Source organism: Chlorocebus sabaeus, chromosome 18 (genome assembly GCF_047675955.1).
Source record: "Chlorocebus sabaeus isolate Y175 chromosome 18, mChlSab1.0.hap1, whole genome shotgun sequence".
Classification (NCBI taxonomy): Eukaryota; Metazoa; Chordata; class Mammalia; order Primates; family Cercopithecidae; genus Chlorocebus; species Chlorocebus sabaeus.
The window spans coordinates 12,804,698-12,820,689 of record NC_132921.1 but is presented as its reverse complement, the minus strand read 5'-3'; the positions used below and the strand labels follow the sequence as shown (position 1 = coordinate 12,820,689).

At 35.2% G+C, this 15,992-nt stretch overlaps 1 long non-coding RNA gene across 3 annotated transcripts in view; it reads left to right on the top strand.

Annotated features, from left to right (window-relative positions):
* The window catches only part of LOC103244131 (uncharacterized), a 345,548-nt gene that overhangs the window by 32,984 nt on the left and 296,572 nt on the right, over nt 1-15,992 (top strand). For 2 of the 3 annotated variants that reach the window (XR_012089287.1, XR_012089286.1), the window contains exon 3: nt 15,021-15,119. The exons of the other annotated variant lie outside the window; for it this stretch is intronic. This is a non-coding gene — a long non-coding RNA (uncharacterized lncRNA). The remainder of the gene's footprint in view (nt 1-15,020; nt 15,120-15,992) is intronic. 3 annotated transcript variants of the gene reach the window in all.

Genomic DNA, 15,992 nt, shown 5'->3' with positions numbered 1-15,992 from the left:
TTACAGGGGTGAGCCACCGCGCCCGGCCTAATCCAGTGAACTTTCTAAAATCCCTTTATAGACTTTATAGATTCCCTCTCACGTACACTAGCTTAGTCTACAATGATGCACCCTCAGTAGTGTACTGCTTATTAGTTACTGAACTTGGAGGCAATATTTTTGGTGTCTGAATTCCAGTTCCATCATCAGATAAGATGATATGTAGCTTGGAATCTTGTGTTTTCAGCAGATGTGTGTGGAATTCTCCGGATGTACTTCTGTACATTGGTGATGTTGTATGATTCAGAATTCACAGGGCTCACCATCGTCCCTCAAAGTCTCCATTACTTGGTTATCATTATTTACCTAGGACCAAAATTAATGATGCATTTTCATCTTTCACATCCAAATTGTGTTAAATCATGTACAGATATAGAACATTAAGGTTAAAAACTTGGACAGAATTAGAGGAAAATGAATTTAGAAAGACAGATGGCTAAAGCAGTTTTCTGCTTTACCTACGTTTGTAGATAAGGGCCTAAAGGCTATTGGGGTAGTTAGTGCCAAGCTAAGGATAGACGCATACATTTCTGGATGTTTTATTTATTTTTTCTTAAATAAGGTCAAATGAACAATTATGTTCCATCATGTACTTCACTCCCACGGATTCTGCTGTTACGGTCCCTTCCCTTGGATGTGCTCAAGGGTAACAGCAGCTAAACTTTATTTCTTTTTATCAGTCAACTTGTAACTACTCTGTATAATCTATACTATCTAAAGAAAAGATTGAACTTCCAGGACCATGCTGATATTATTTAAAAGTACAAAATATCAAATATTGCACAGGGAAAAAATAAAACTCAGATATTTAAAAAGTGCAGGCATCATGCTATATCACAGTGCAGTGGAAGCAAATGACTATAAACGACCTCCTGTGAGTTGTTTAACCTCCCTCAGACAAGATTTTCTCTTCTGTGAAAATAGAGGGAGTCATCAATTAATATGTATGGTAATTACATATGGTAAAGTATGAGAGGTGCTCAGCAATATTCTTGGCAATGAGTGAGCATTCTCCAAATGTTAGTTCCCTTATCTTACCCCTCAGAATCAATTAATAGTTTATACATCAATTATGGAAGACGTCAATGTACATAAATAATAACACAACAAAAGGAAGAAATTGAAATCAGAATCTTGAAAAGATACCAGCACTCCCATGTTCTTTGCAGCATTATCTGCAATAGCTAAGATCTAGAAACAACCTAAATATCCATCAGTAAACGAATGGGTAAAGAAAATATGTGTGTGTGTGTTCACATAAATACAAAATGGAATATTATTCCACAATAAAAATGGCAATCCACCCATTTGAGACAACACAGATGGGCAGGGAGGACATTATGCTAGGTCAAATAAATCAGACACAGAAAATCAAATAGCAGATCATCTTGCTTACATGTAAAATCTAAAATAGTCAAACTCATAAAAGCAGAGAGTACAATGGTGGTTACCAGGAGATATGGGCGTCCGGGCGAGAATGAAGAAATGAGGGTCAAAGGGTACAAAGTTTCAGTTATGCAGGAAAATTAGGTTTGGATATATATTAATATACATATACAGTATATATTAATAGCATAGTGCTTATAGCTAATAATACTGTTAGGTTGGTGCAAAAGTAATTGTGATTTTACCATTGAAAGTAATATGAAAAACCTCAATTACTCCTAAGACAGTAGATTTTATGTTAAATATTCTTATCACAAACTAATAATAACAAGGATGGGAGGAAATTTTTGGAGGTGATGGAAGTGTCTGTGAATTTGACGGTAGCAATACTTCCATGGGTGTGTATATGTGTTTATCCCCTAACTTGTCAAGTTGCAGATATTAAATATGTACAGTGTCTTACATGATAATCATGAGATTAACATGAGATGTGAAAGAACATGAGATATGACATTTCTTCTGACCAAATGAAAGACGAAAAAGACTGCAGTACCAAAAGTCCTGGCTTTCCTATCAATGGACTGCATCATTTTTGCCAAGTCATATGCTACACATGCCCTTAATTAGCTTCCCCTTCTGAGAAGTGAAGAATTTGGGCCATATGATCTCAAAATCCCTTTCTGATTTATGGAATGATATTATTTAATAATATACATACATTTCTCATAGTTGTTTTGATTTACTTTTTAGCATATGAAGGTGTAATTTAATTCTTATAATTGTTTTATAATCTTTAACACCTAATTTTTGTGATTTGAGATTTTAAAAATTAAATTTACATGATGTAGCTCAGAAGTAGGTAACCATCTATTCTGTATTACTCCGAGTTAGCCTGAATTTCAAGTAAAAACATCCTCAGTTTTCTTACTTTTTATATACAGCAATATCATCATAGGGTCATTTTGTAATGGTCTTTTCAGTTTTCTAGTCTGGTGAAATAATTAGAAATAGAATGAAATTGGCTGGTCATTGCTCACACATTCAAGTAGCTCTTCCTTCTGCAAGTATTATAAATGTAAACCACTGACAGTCAGTCTTTTTTAGAGTTGAGGGACAGCCTTGCTTTCTTCAGGGAAATTGCAGCTGGCAGACACAAAGTATTTTAACTTCCTGTCTAACTTCTTTTAAAACATGATCTGCATCTGTCCCTATCTTTATGCCATCTCTTCTTGTCCCAGAGAATCTTCCCTTCAGTATACACCTATATCTGCAATCTTGCTCAATCACATTTCCTCTGGGACTTCATCAATTTTCTCCTCTCTCTCTAGTGAGAAATTCCAGTGAGTTTGTTAAGAACCTGAATTTAGTCTACCTCCGCCACTGCTAGCTATGTGTACTTGGGTATATTATTTAGAAGTCTGTGTCTGTCCCGGGAGGCAGAGGTTGCTGTAAGCCGAGACTGTGCCATTGCACTACAGCCTGGGCAACAAGAGCGAAATTCCATCTCAAAAAAAATAAGATAAAATAAAATAAAAATTTAAAAAAAGGCTGTGTCTGTGTTTCCTCAGCTGTAAAATAGGATAATAATATAACCTCCCTAGTAAGCATTTGGTGAGCATTAAATGAAATACTTATAAAGTATGTAGAAGGAGACCTTAATAAATATTGGCTCTTATTTTATCTTTGACCTCTCTCTCTCTACCAGCTACTTATCCTGAACTTGTAAGCACAGAGCCTCTCCCCCGCAAAAATTCTCTTTTTTGCTCTTTTTTTATTCAAATACTACCTTATTTTTTTCTTTTATTCTCATCTGAGTGTATTAGTAGTTAGTTTACATGTATTAGTTTCACCCCATCCATCACAAAATTCTAATTTTGCCACCTATTTCTAAAACAAATCCTTTCCTCTCTAGGTTATGGCCCTAACTCATACTTTTATTATCTCTCACCTGTCCTGTGCCAAAAACCTTATGCCTGCTTTGAAACAGAAGAATGATTTCATTCCAAAGAAATATATAATTTAGTAAAAAGGAAGTCTTAACAAAATGAAGATACGTCAATACATACTTGCAATGTCAATATTTTAAAACGAATTTCAAGGTTCGATTATGTTCTTTGGGAAATTTTAAAAGAAGAAACATGATGACAAATCCAAATACTGGGAAGCATTCCATGTGAATTGTTTATTTATTGAGCCAGAAGGCAAGCCTGGATGGCCTGATAGTGCTGCTTACTAGAGGGACACAGCCTTTCCAAACTTTTAATGCAATTTGCCCTTGGAACTACAGGAAAGCTTATTTTATTCTGATGTTCCCACATCCTGTAATGTTTATTTGTTTAATAAACCGACCATGGGTTTGGAAACAAAATAATCTATACAATAGAACCCTGTGAACATATTTTGTGACTCTTCAGCCACAGCGTAAAAGTGCTGAAAAACACAGCATTAAGCAGAGAAAGATTCACGAATAGATTAATTAATTCTGACATTGTTAATAGTTGTTACAAAGAATAATTTTAGTTTATTTTGAAGTGACATCTCTCCATCTTTTATAATATTAATGGCTGTTTCAATATGAGATGTATATTTGGATTTGCAGGTCATCTTAAATTATTTATTAGATTTACATTATATTTCTATTTATTGGTTCAGGAAAAAGTTTATCAAATTAGTGTTCTATATCCCCTGCCTCTGTTTTTCCCATGCATTAACACTTTGAAATATAGATTTATCTTCAAACACTTTAGTCAAATGGCTCTGTTTGTTAAAGTCAACCATTTAAATTATTGTGTTTTTTATGTAATATGAGGCTAACTCTCCCTGAAATTATTCTATTTATCCTCTGATTACTTTTTGATTTGTTGATACTGGTTTATTTTCTTCTCATGTTCTCAAAATGACAGGCAACTCACCAATTATTTTCTAACATAAAAATTAACATTTTAAAATTCATTTCATAATACATCGTACTAAATGCCATTTCATTCCAATTTTTCAATAAAAAAATTTCAATCCTGGAATCGCACACTACCACAAAATAGATATAAGATGATTAAATTATGAAATCCTAGTAACTGCAGGCAATGGTGGAGGGGCAATGAGCAATTTGTATACATAGGAAGTAATCAAGAGTACATGGATTCTGCTCAGTGCAGCACCAAAGTCAGGCTCATTTTGGAAACTGTGCCTGACCAAAAGCCAAGAACCATAAAATTAGCCCACCAACAAAGTACCACTCAAGGACAATACTGAAGGAACTGAACCAAAGACAGTAAACAATGCAACGAAACAAAGAGAGGTATTTAGGAAGATGACATACTGCTGAAGAAGATGCAGAGCAGAAATGTGAACCACACTGCAAGCACAAAGAAGCTCTTCCTTGGTAATGAGTAACTGTCAGTGGTCCCTGAAGTGTGGGCATTCCGCTTGTGTTGTGTTTTTAAGGAGGGAAGCACTTACAGCTTAAAAGTGCAGCTGATGCCAACTAAAAAACTCATTTGCCCGATACAGCTGAAGACATGGAGAATTTCCAGTAATTAAAAATAAATATTCTCTTCCAAATATTCTTTTCATTCAGCATTCTCAGTTGGAAACAACAAAATCTACTTTAGTAAGATTGAAATGCAAGTTTTTATTAAACGAAATGAGGGAGTTCGCAGAATTTTCAGGAGGAACAATGAACCAGGCTTGGTGCTATTCAGCTGGAAACAATGGAGCCAGGAGCTGCACCCAAACACATAGTGAGAATGTTCTACTAAAAACACCAAAACTGCCATAGCTCACCACTGGACATTGACAAGGATATTGATTGAACATCGGAAGTTCTGCTACAGCCTCAAAGAACCAGACAGCCCCACCACTGTGCTCATCCAAAGATCAGTCCACATGTTGGTGCCTATGATTTTATGCTGCCCCTTCCACATCTAGTTTTCATTTGAGTGTATCTAATTGGTATAACCTAGGCCATGCACCCACTCACTAGCAACTAGGAAGTGGGAGAAATTTAGTATTTGGAAATCTATTTTAGAAGGATGGGATGTGCAATGTATTAAACTATCAAAATATTTAGGAGATGTTCAAAAGATGCCAGCCAGTAAGAATAACAGAAGGTCACCTAATTCCTGACATAAGAAAATGACCATTCCTGGAAAGTTTATCCATAAAGAAACATGAAAAAGTGACCAGAAGACAACCTAGAATTGAAAGATCAGAGTAGTCATCATAAACTAGACTAGTGGTCTTCAAACTGGATTGCATGATGAACTAATTTGGAGGGCTTGTTAAAGCACAGATTGTTTGGCACAGGCCTGTAAGTTTCCATTTAGAGGGCCTGGGGTCGGGCAGGAGATTCCACAGTTCTAACAAAGTCTCAGGTAACCTTGATAATGATAGTCCCAGAACCACACCCGACAACCCCTGGACTACTACACCATTAGCATTTCCTTGAGTAGCTGCTGGTTAAAGTTCTCACAAATTCAGTCTTGATGTTGGATTGAAAGTTAGTTGATGTAAACTAGTTCAACCATTGTGGAAGACAGTGTGACGATTCCTCAAGGATCTAGAGCTAGAAATACCCATTTGACCCAGCCATCCCATTACTGGGTATATACCCAAAGGATTATAAATCATGCTGCTATAAAGACACACACACACACGTATGTTTACTGTGGCACTATTCACAACAGCAAAGACTTGGAACCAACCCAAATGCCCATCTATGACAGACTGGATTAAGAAAATATGGCATATATACACCATGGAATACTATGCAGCCATAAAAAAGGATGAGCTAGTGTGCTTTGTAGGGACATGGATGCAGTTGGAAACCATCATTTTCAGCAAACTATCGCAAGAACAGAAAACCAAACACTGCATGTTCTCACTCATAGGTAGGAACTGAACAATGAGAACACTTGGACACAGGAAGGGGACTATCACACACCGGGGCCTGTTGTGGGGTCTGGGGAGCAGGGAGGGATAGCATTAGGAGATATACCTAATGCAAATGACGAATTAATGGATGCAGCACACCAACATGGCACATGTATACATATGTAACAAACCTTCATGTTGTGCACATGTACCCTAGAACTTAAAGTATAATAAAAATAAAAATAAAGTCAGTTGAAAAAGTACAGGATAAGAAATTCTGTTTTTTTTTTGTTGTTGTTGTTCATTTTTTTTTTTTTTGAGATGGAGTCTCACTCTGTCGCCCAGGATGGAGTGCAGTGGCATGATTTCGGCTCACTGCAAGCTCCACCTCCCGGGGTTCACGCCATTCTCCTGCCTCAGCCTCCCAAGTAGCTGGGACTACAGGCGCCCACCACCACGCCCGGCTAATTTTTTGTATTTTTAGTAGAGACGAGGTTTCACCCTCTTAGCCAGGATGGTCTCGATCTCCTGACCTTGTGATCCGCCTGCCTCGGCCTCCCAAAGTGCTGGGATTACAGGCGAAATTCTGTATTTTTTAATAAATATAGCTAGCTGTGTATTACTTTTCAATTAAACCTTTTATTATTTATATAAATTCTTGGGTTGCAAGATTATGTATATGAACCAGATGTGTGCAATCTCACAGTCGCTCTCAGAATTCAGAAGCATAGCAAGAACAGACCAGGAATGTTCCTATTGGGTGTATTACATGTCACAGTAACTAAAACTTTAAGATGATTTTATTATTTAGTGCAGGCTTCAGTAATTCCTAAGAGAAGAAATTGGAGTCTGCATACAGGTATTAATTTTACAAATTTTATAATTTTTGGAAACTATGGTGACAGGAATAATATTTAAAAAGACACTGTACAGATAAAGATGAATATACCCTATTTTTATTTTTCATAAATAATATTTCATATATCTAAGTGAGATTCCCTAGTGAAAATGAAACATTTCTATTGAAACACAATTTGCCTAGTAGATACGGAAACCTGTGTCTAGGGATTAAAATGAGGCTGTGTTACAACCTAAACTATACTAAGTAGTTGTTATCTTTTTTATTTTTTATGATTCGTATTCTTCTCTCTAGTTTGTGCAATTCTTCAGAAAAAAACAACATGATGGTAAGGCTCACTGCCCTGTATTCTGATTGACATTGTCACATATTGTTATAATTGCCTTCTCTATGTTCCCAAATAGTAATAAAGCTTCAAAGTCACACACGACCATATGCCAATGAAAACAATATTTAGTTTTTTCATAACATTTATTTTCATGCCTTTAATTTTTTCTTGAGTCAAGTGCAATTGTTTTAAAGAAAAGACATTTTCCATTAAAAAATTTTTTTCTCAGTACATTTTGAGGTTTAAAGTTATTTTGTTCACAAGTTTGAGAAAAATATCGTTCCTCCAAACACAGCATTCTTGATTAACTGGAGTTCTAAATGGATATATTTGGGTTTTCAATTAGGTACATAAGCATGATAAATTATGCATTCATATTACTGATAATGCTGAATTTCTGTACCTTGGGATAATGGTTAGCCCCTGGTGATAATTACACAACAGATGGTTTTCCTGAAGCAGAACGACACATATCATGCAATTTAACCATGAAGGAAATGGAGAGGGCTTATAAAAATAAATAGAGGTAGACACCTGATAAGTGACTTAATACACAGCAATATGTTGAGTCAGACACAAGCATTCATTTTCCCCCTATTAATTTGGCTGATTTTCACGGAAATCTCGTAGGAGAGGATTTAAACAATCCTATTCTGACTGTGTCCATCCTCACAGGCTATATGTACTTCTGAAAATGAAATATTTTGTTTTAATCTGCGTTTCCCATGGTTTTCAAAATACAATCTTAGCTCTTTTAGGTTACTGAAGCATGAACAGTAACTTACTGACGGAAGGGATTCAAAAGAGCTTTCTTTTGTTCATCTGGAAAAACCAAATGTCCTCTTTTTAAATAACTTTATTGAAATATAATGCATACATTATAAAAGTCAACATTTATAGTATATAATCCAGTGCTTTTAGTGGTTTCATACCAGTTGGTTTTATATTCACAGTGTTGTTCAATCATCCTTACTATCATTTTCAGCTTCCCAAAAAGAAACGCTATACCCATTTGTCGTTACTTCTCACGACCTCACTCCAATTCAATTCCTCTCTTCAGTTTTAAACAATCATATTCCTTCAATCTTTGTAGATTTGCCTTTTCTTGACACTACATATAAATAGAATCATATAATATATGCCCATTTTTACCTGGTTTCTTTCATTTAGCATCATATTTTCAAGGTTGATTCATGCTCTAGCATGTATCAATGCTTCATTTATTTTTATGGCCAAATTATACTCCATTATATGAACATACAAAATTTCAATGACCTATTCCTCAGTTAAAAGACCTTTTTGCTATTATAAATAGCACTGCTATAAACATTAGTGCACACGTCTTTATAAATGTGGACTTCCACTTTCAATTCTCTTGTGTATATAGCAATGAGTAGAATTTCTGGGTCATATGGTAACCCTATGTTTAAAATTTAAAGAAACACTGAACTTTTTTTTCAAAGTCATGACATCATTTTATATTCTCCCATCAAGGTACGAGGGTTCTAAGTTCTTCATGTCCTTGTTATTGACAACCTTTTGATTTTATCCATCTGCGTGCATGTGAGGTGAGGTGATACTTCATTGTGGTTCTAATTTTCATTTCCCTAATGACTAATGATATTGAGCATGTGTCTATGTGCTTATTGCATATCATGCTATACATTCTTTATAGTATATTGTGCTTATGTGTATAACTTGGACAACAGTCTTCAAATAATTTTCCCATTTAAAAAAATTAATAAACTTTATTTTTTAGAGAAGTTTCAGATTTATAGCAAAATTGTACAGCAAGTACAGAGAGTTCCCATACTTCCCATAATCTCCCCAACATCCCACACTAGAGTGGTATATTTGTGACATTTTTTATAATCAGTGAACCTATATTGACACATCATCATCTAAATCCGTAGGTTACTTTAGAGTTCATGCTTGGTATTTCACATCCGATAATTATTGACACATGTATAATGACATGTGTTCACCATAGCAATGTATACTACATAACAGTTTAACTGGCCAGAAAATCTTCTCTGTTCCAGTTATTCATTCCTCGCTCACCCCAGTCACTCGCAACCACTTATATTTCTACTGTCTACACAGTTTGCAATTTCCAGAATGTCATATAGTTGGGATCATTCAGCATGTAAACTTTTCAGATTTGCTCCTTTCTTTTATTTTTTTGAGATGGAGTCTCACTCTGTCCCCAGGCTGGAGTGCAATGGTGTGATCTCAGCCAGCTGCAACCTTCACCTCCCAGGTTCCAGCAATTCTCCTGCCTCAGCCTCCTGAGTAGCTGAGATTACAGTTGCGTAACACCATGCCCAGCTAATTTTTGTATATTTAGTAGAGAAAAGGTTTCACCACATTGGCCAGGCTGGTCTCAAATTCCTGACTTCAAGTGATCCATCTGCCTAGGCCTCCCAAAGTGCTGGGATTACAGGTGTGAGCCACTGCACCTGGCCACTGCTTCTTTCTTTTGGTATTTTGCGTTCACATTTCACCCATGTCTTTTCATAGCTTGATGGCTCAATTATTCTTAGCACTGAATAGTATTCTGTGTGTGTGTACTATAGTTTGTATGTACCATAGTTTATCCACTCACCAACTGTACAGCATCTTCGTTGCATCCAAGTTTTGGCAATTACAAATGTAGCTGTTATAAACATCCAGGTGCAGATTTTTGTGTGGAAATAGCTTTTTGCTTCATTTAGGTAAGTACCAAAGAGCACAATTGCTGCATCTTAGGGTAAAAGTATCTTTAGTTTTGTAAGAAATTACCAAACTGTCTTCTACAGTTTTATACACTTTTCATTCCCACCAGCAATGACTGAGAATTCTTGTTTCTCTACATCCTCAATAGCATTTGGTGTTGTCAGTGGTTTGAATTTTGGACATTCTAATAGATTTGCAGAGGTATCTCCTTGTGGTTTCAATTTGCAATTCCCTAATGACATATGATATTGAACATCTGTTCATATGCTTACTTGCCATTTGTATATCTTTGGTGAGGTGTCTGTTCAGGTGTTTTGCCCATCTTAAAATGGGCTTGTTCATTTTCTCCTTGTTGAGTTCCAAGTGTTCTTTGTATATTTTGGATAATGGTCCTTTATCAAATTTATCTTTTGCACATACTTTCTCCCAGTCTGTGGCTTGTCTTCTCATTGTCTTGACATTATCTTTTGCAGACAAGAAGGTTTTAATTTTAATGAAGTCCAGCTTATCAATTATTTCTTTTGTTGATCTGCCTTTGTTGTTCTAAGAAGTCATCCCCATAGAAAAGATCTTCTAGGTTTTCTTCTGTTACCTTTTAGAAGTTGTATAGTTTTGCATTTAACACAGTTTTGAATTAATTTTGGTGAAGGATGTAATGTCTGTGTCTAGATTCACTTCTTTATTCATGTGCATACCATATCTAGGTGTTTCCACACCATTTGTTGAAAGGAATATATTTGTTCAATTGTGCTACTTTTGTTCCTTTGTCAAATATCAGTTGACTATATTTATGTTGATTTATTTATGTGATCTCTATTTTGTTCTGTTGATCTGTTTGTCTTTTTTTTTTTTTTTTTGCCAATGTTACATTGTCTTGTTTACCGTAGAATTATAGTAAGTCCTAAAGTGAAGTAGCGTCAGTCCTCCAACTTTGTTCTTCTTCAATTGGTTTTTCTGGGTCTTTTGCTCCTTCATATAAATTTTAGAATCAGTTTACTGATATTCACAAAAATAACTTGCTGGAATTTTAATTAGGATGGCATCAAATCTATACAAGATGAGAAGAACTGACATTTTGACAGCATTAGATCTTCTTGCCCATCAATACAGGCTATGTCTCTATTAGTTTTTTAAAAATATTTTCATCAGATTTTTATAGTTCTCCTCAGATGATCTTTATTTTATTAGATTAATATCTAAATATTTTATTTTCCAGGTGCTATTGGAAATGGTAAAGTGTTCTTAACTTCAAATTATACTTGTTCATTCCTGGTATATACAAAAATGATCGACTTTTGTATATTAACCACATATCTTGTGATCTTATTTTAATCACCTATTAGTTCCTGGAAGTTTTTCGTTCATTCTTTCAGATTTTCCACATAGCTGATTATGTCGTTTGTGAACAAAAATGATTTTATTTATTTCTTCCTAGTTTGTATAATTTTAAATTCCTTTTCATGTCTTATAGCATTAACTAGGACTTCTAGAACAGCTGAAAGTATGGTAAAAGGATATTCTTGCCTTATTCTTGATGTTAGCTGGAAAGTCTCTAGTTTTTTGTCATTAGGTATGTTGTTATTTGCAGGTATTTTGTAATTGTTTTATGTCAAAGTGGAAAAGTTTTATCTATTTCTAGTGTGCTGAGAGTTTTATCATGAATAGGTGTTAAATTTTATGAAATGTTTTTCTGCATCTATTGATATGATCATGTGATTTATTATCTTTAACCTGTTGATGTGATAGGTTGCATTAGTTAATTGTACTTGGTTGTGATGTATAATTCTGTTTATACATTGTTAGATATAATTTGCTGATATTTTGCTGAAAATTTTTCCATTTATGTTTATGAGAGAATATTTCTTTTAATGTCTTTGTCTGTTTTTGATAGTAAAGTAATGCTGACCACATAGGTTGAGTTAGGAAGTATTCCCTTTGATTCTCTCTTCTTTACTTATTCATTCTATGATATTCTTTCTTTATGTAGCTCTCACTTTCTGACCTGTATCATTTTTCTCCTCTCTAAAGAATTTCTGTTCACATTTCTTGCAAGGCAGTTCTACTGGTAACAAACTCGTTTTTTGTTTGTTTGAGGAAAGCCTTATTTCTCCTTCATTTTTGAAGGATGATGCCACAGAGTACAAAATTCTAGGTTGGTGGGTTTTCTCTGAACACTTTGAATGTTTTACTCTCTTCTTGCTTGCATGTTTTCTAAGAAGTCAGATATAATTCTTTGTTTCTATAGGTAATTTCTCATTTCTTTTGAAGATTTTAAATTTCATCTCTGATTTTCTGAAACTTGAATGTAATATGCCAAAGTATAGGTTTTTGGCATGTATTCTTGTTAGTGTTCTGTTAATTTTCTGAATCTGTGGTTTGGGAATTAATTTTGGGAAAATCTGAGTCATTATTGCTTCAAATATTGCTTCTCTTTCTTTTTTTCTTCTCCTTTAGGTATTCTCATTATGCATACATTATATATTCTGTTGTTGTTCCATTATTGGATATTCTGTTTTTGGTTTTTTAATTCATTTTTCTCTTTGCTTTTCAGTATTGAAAGTTTTTGTCATATCCTCAAGCCCAGAGAGTCTTTCCTCAGCCACATCCAGTCTATCAATAAGCCCATTAAAGCATTCTTTATTTCTGTAACAGTGTCTCTGATTTCTAGTACTGTGAATTTTCATTTATCTTCTTACATTATTTAGGTACTTGCATGTTGTCTACTTTTTTCATTAAAGTCCTTAGCACAGTAGTCATAATTCCTTTTTTAAAAAATACTGGTCTAATAATTCAAACATTTCTTCCATACCTAACTCTGATTCTGATGCTTGTTCAGTTTTTTTCAAAAAACCTTCTTTTTTCACTTTAGTATGCCTTTTCATTTTTGTTGAAAAGCAGACATAACGTAAAAGGAATTGTGGCAAATAGACCTTTATAATGCAGTAGCAATGTGAGGGGGAAGGGGAAGTATTCTGTAGACTTATGTTAAGATCTAGTCTTTTGGTGAGCTTGTGCTCTTGGACTGAGACCATCACCAATGCCTCTCAGTTTTTTCCTCTTTTGGAAAGATAGGATGGCTAGTGGGGGCAGGCGTGTTTAATTTCCCTTCCCCCACATAAAGCCTAGAGAGGGCTGGATTTGGGTGTATTTCTTCCCCCAGTCCAGTTAGGCTTTAATAAAAACCCCAGCAAACTGGGTTATTTTGAAATACTTTCTCCTGAGGGCGGGCATTATTAAGAAGAACAGAGTGTTTTGGTAAATTTCAAAATGGTTTCTTTTTTCTTACTCCTACCAGAAGAATGAGAGGATTTTTCTCCAATATTCACTGCCAAAACCAGGTCATGTTCCAGGAAGTAAAAACTCATAAAAGTGTAGACTTCCCGCAAGAGTTTTTAATTCTCAAACTTGTTCACACTAAGCCTCCAGCAAATCATCAATTACAATTCAGGTTTTCCTACCCCACCACCAGTTCCCAAGGAGGTTACTACTCTTACATTTCTGCTCTGTAAAGTTCTGATTCTCTGTTTTCACCTGTCTGTGTCTCCAAATTTTATAGCAGTGGTTTTGCATTGTGACCTCACTTTCCTGCCCCACCTAAGAAGAGTTGTTAATTTTTCAGTTTGTTCTGCCTCTTTAATTGTTGGAATGCAGCGGTGACTTCGAAGTTCCTTACATGCTAGACTGGAAACCCGAAGTCTACTCATTTTTCAATTGGGTTATTTGTCTTTCCATTGCTAGGTTTTAAGAGGTCTTTCTATATTCTGGATATAATTCCCCTTATGATTACAAGTATTTGCTTTTATTCTGGGGGTTTTCTTTTCACTTTCTTGATGATATTCTTTGCAGCAAGCAGTTTTTCATCTTAATAGAAGCAAAGTATCTACTTGCTTTGTTGCTTGTGTCCTTCAGTGTTATATCTAAAATAAATCACCTAATCCAAGGGCACAAAGACTTACTCCTATGTTTTCTTCTACAAATTGTGTAATTTCAGGTTAATAGTCATTTTAAATTAGTTTTTTATGTGTAGTATAATATATGGATCCAACTTTATTTCTTGCATGTGGATATCCAGTTGTCTCAGCACCACCGTTAAGAGATAACTATTGAATTGACAATTGTCTCATTATAGACAGATGCCTAAGACTTTTCTATAAGAATTTATATGTAAGATAAAGCATATGGAATCTAAGTAGCAAATATTAGGTTGGTGCAAATGTAATTGTGGTTTTTGCCATTAAAAGTATGTTGGACTGCCTTCAGTCTTGGCCTTTTTGTTCTCAGATCTAGTCTTTTCTCCTGTATGGTAGCAGTGCTAAACCTTAACATGTGTGTTTCCCAGACTCCCATTGCTGAATATGGTAAAAGGCAACAACAGAAAACCCTAAAATGGGAGAAGGGGACTAGCTCCTCTCTGTCTTGGGCAGCATCTCTGGAAGCAGTTATATCTTCTTGCTGTTCTAGGCCTTGATGGACAGAGTTGCCTTTATGTCAACTTCTGCTTGGTTCTTGCGACATTAGACAACACCCTCTAAATTCCAGTATTACCTTTGCTTTTTAGTCCCGGGATGGCAACAGCTTTTTTGTTAATTTCTAGGTCATCTCCTTGTCTCAGTTTGCACTTTTAACTTTTTAATCACCTATGTAATTAATCCCTTGTATTGAAACACTTCTTCTTGAAAATGTAGAGTAGTTATCTTTTCTTGTTTATATCCTAATTATGCTGCCATCTACCAGTAGTAAAACCAGGGGATAAAGCTAGAAAGACAAGTTTCCTAATATGTCTTCTCTGATTTCTCATCCTACTTTGTATCTCTTTCTCAGGATGGGGCCATACAAATTCTATCTCAGGCTCAATGAAACCTTCAGAATCTGGTGTCAATTCCATCCATGGTTTAGGGATTCAATGAACCCTACTTTAAGGTAAAGAAAATTCATCTCTTGTGAAGTCCTAGTTTAATTTCAGCTTCATATTCTTTCTTTTGTGTTTCTGATAAGTGTCTTCCCCCAACTAACAGAACATCTACCCCACACCGTGCTATCCTGTGTGCCAGTTCTGATGACCAACTACTCTTCAAATTCATTGTCTACTCTAGACCTGGAGTTTCATGAAGTTTGTCTGTTAGGGCAGCACCTTGAAGCTGCCAGTACTTCTAATTCAATTCAAATTCATTTAATTTAGTTTAACTTAATACACATTTTAAAGCATTTAATATATGCCAGACTTTCTGCTTAGCTCTGGGAGGTGGGTAATTACTGCTCATAATGGAGAGCAAAGTAATGGAGGAGGTCAATGAAGTGAACTTACAAAAATATCATAAATAAATACTATGGCAGCCATAAGCACATGATCTTCCACTATAGGACATTTCAACATGTAGTGATAGCTACTTATCTCTTAACAGTCATGACCAATATGGATTTTCATCTTCCAATCTAGAGTTGGGTGACATTTCAAACCCCACAACACTTGTCCACATTGGTCTTCAAGGATTTTACAGTTAGATTGAAAATTGATATCTAATGTGTTTTAAGCCTATACACTATACACACACATACACACACATATATATATGCCCTATACACACACACACGTATATGCAATTGCACATATATATTATACATGTATATGCAATTAAACTTCAGAATGTGTTTATCCCTCTGTGGAGAGAGGCCAAGGGCACCCACATTTAATTGAAAATGAATTCAGTGCACTGAGGCAGTATGTTAAGATCTCAACCATAATAACTGTTTTCTGCACTAGTTTGTGAAGACGTCTAAATCTCTTTACTAAAG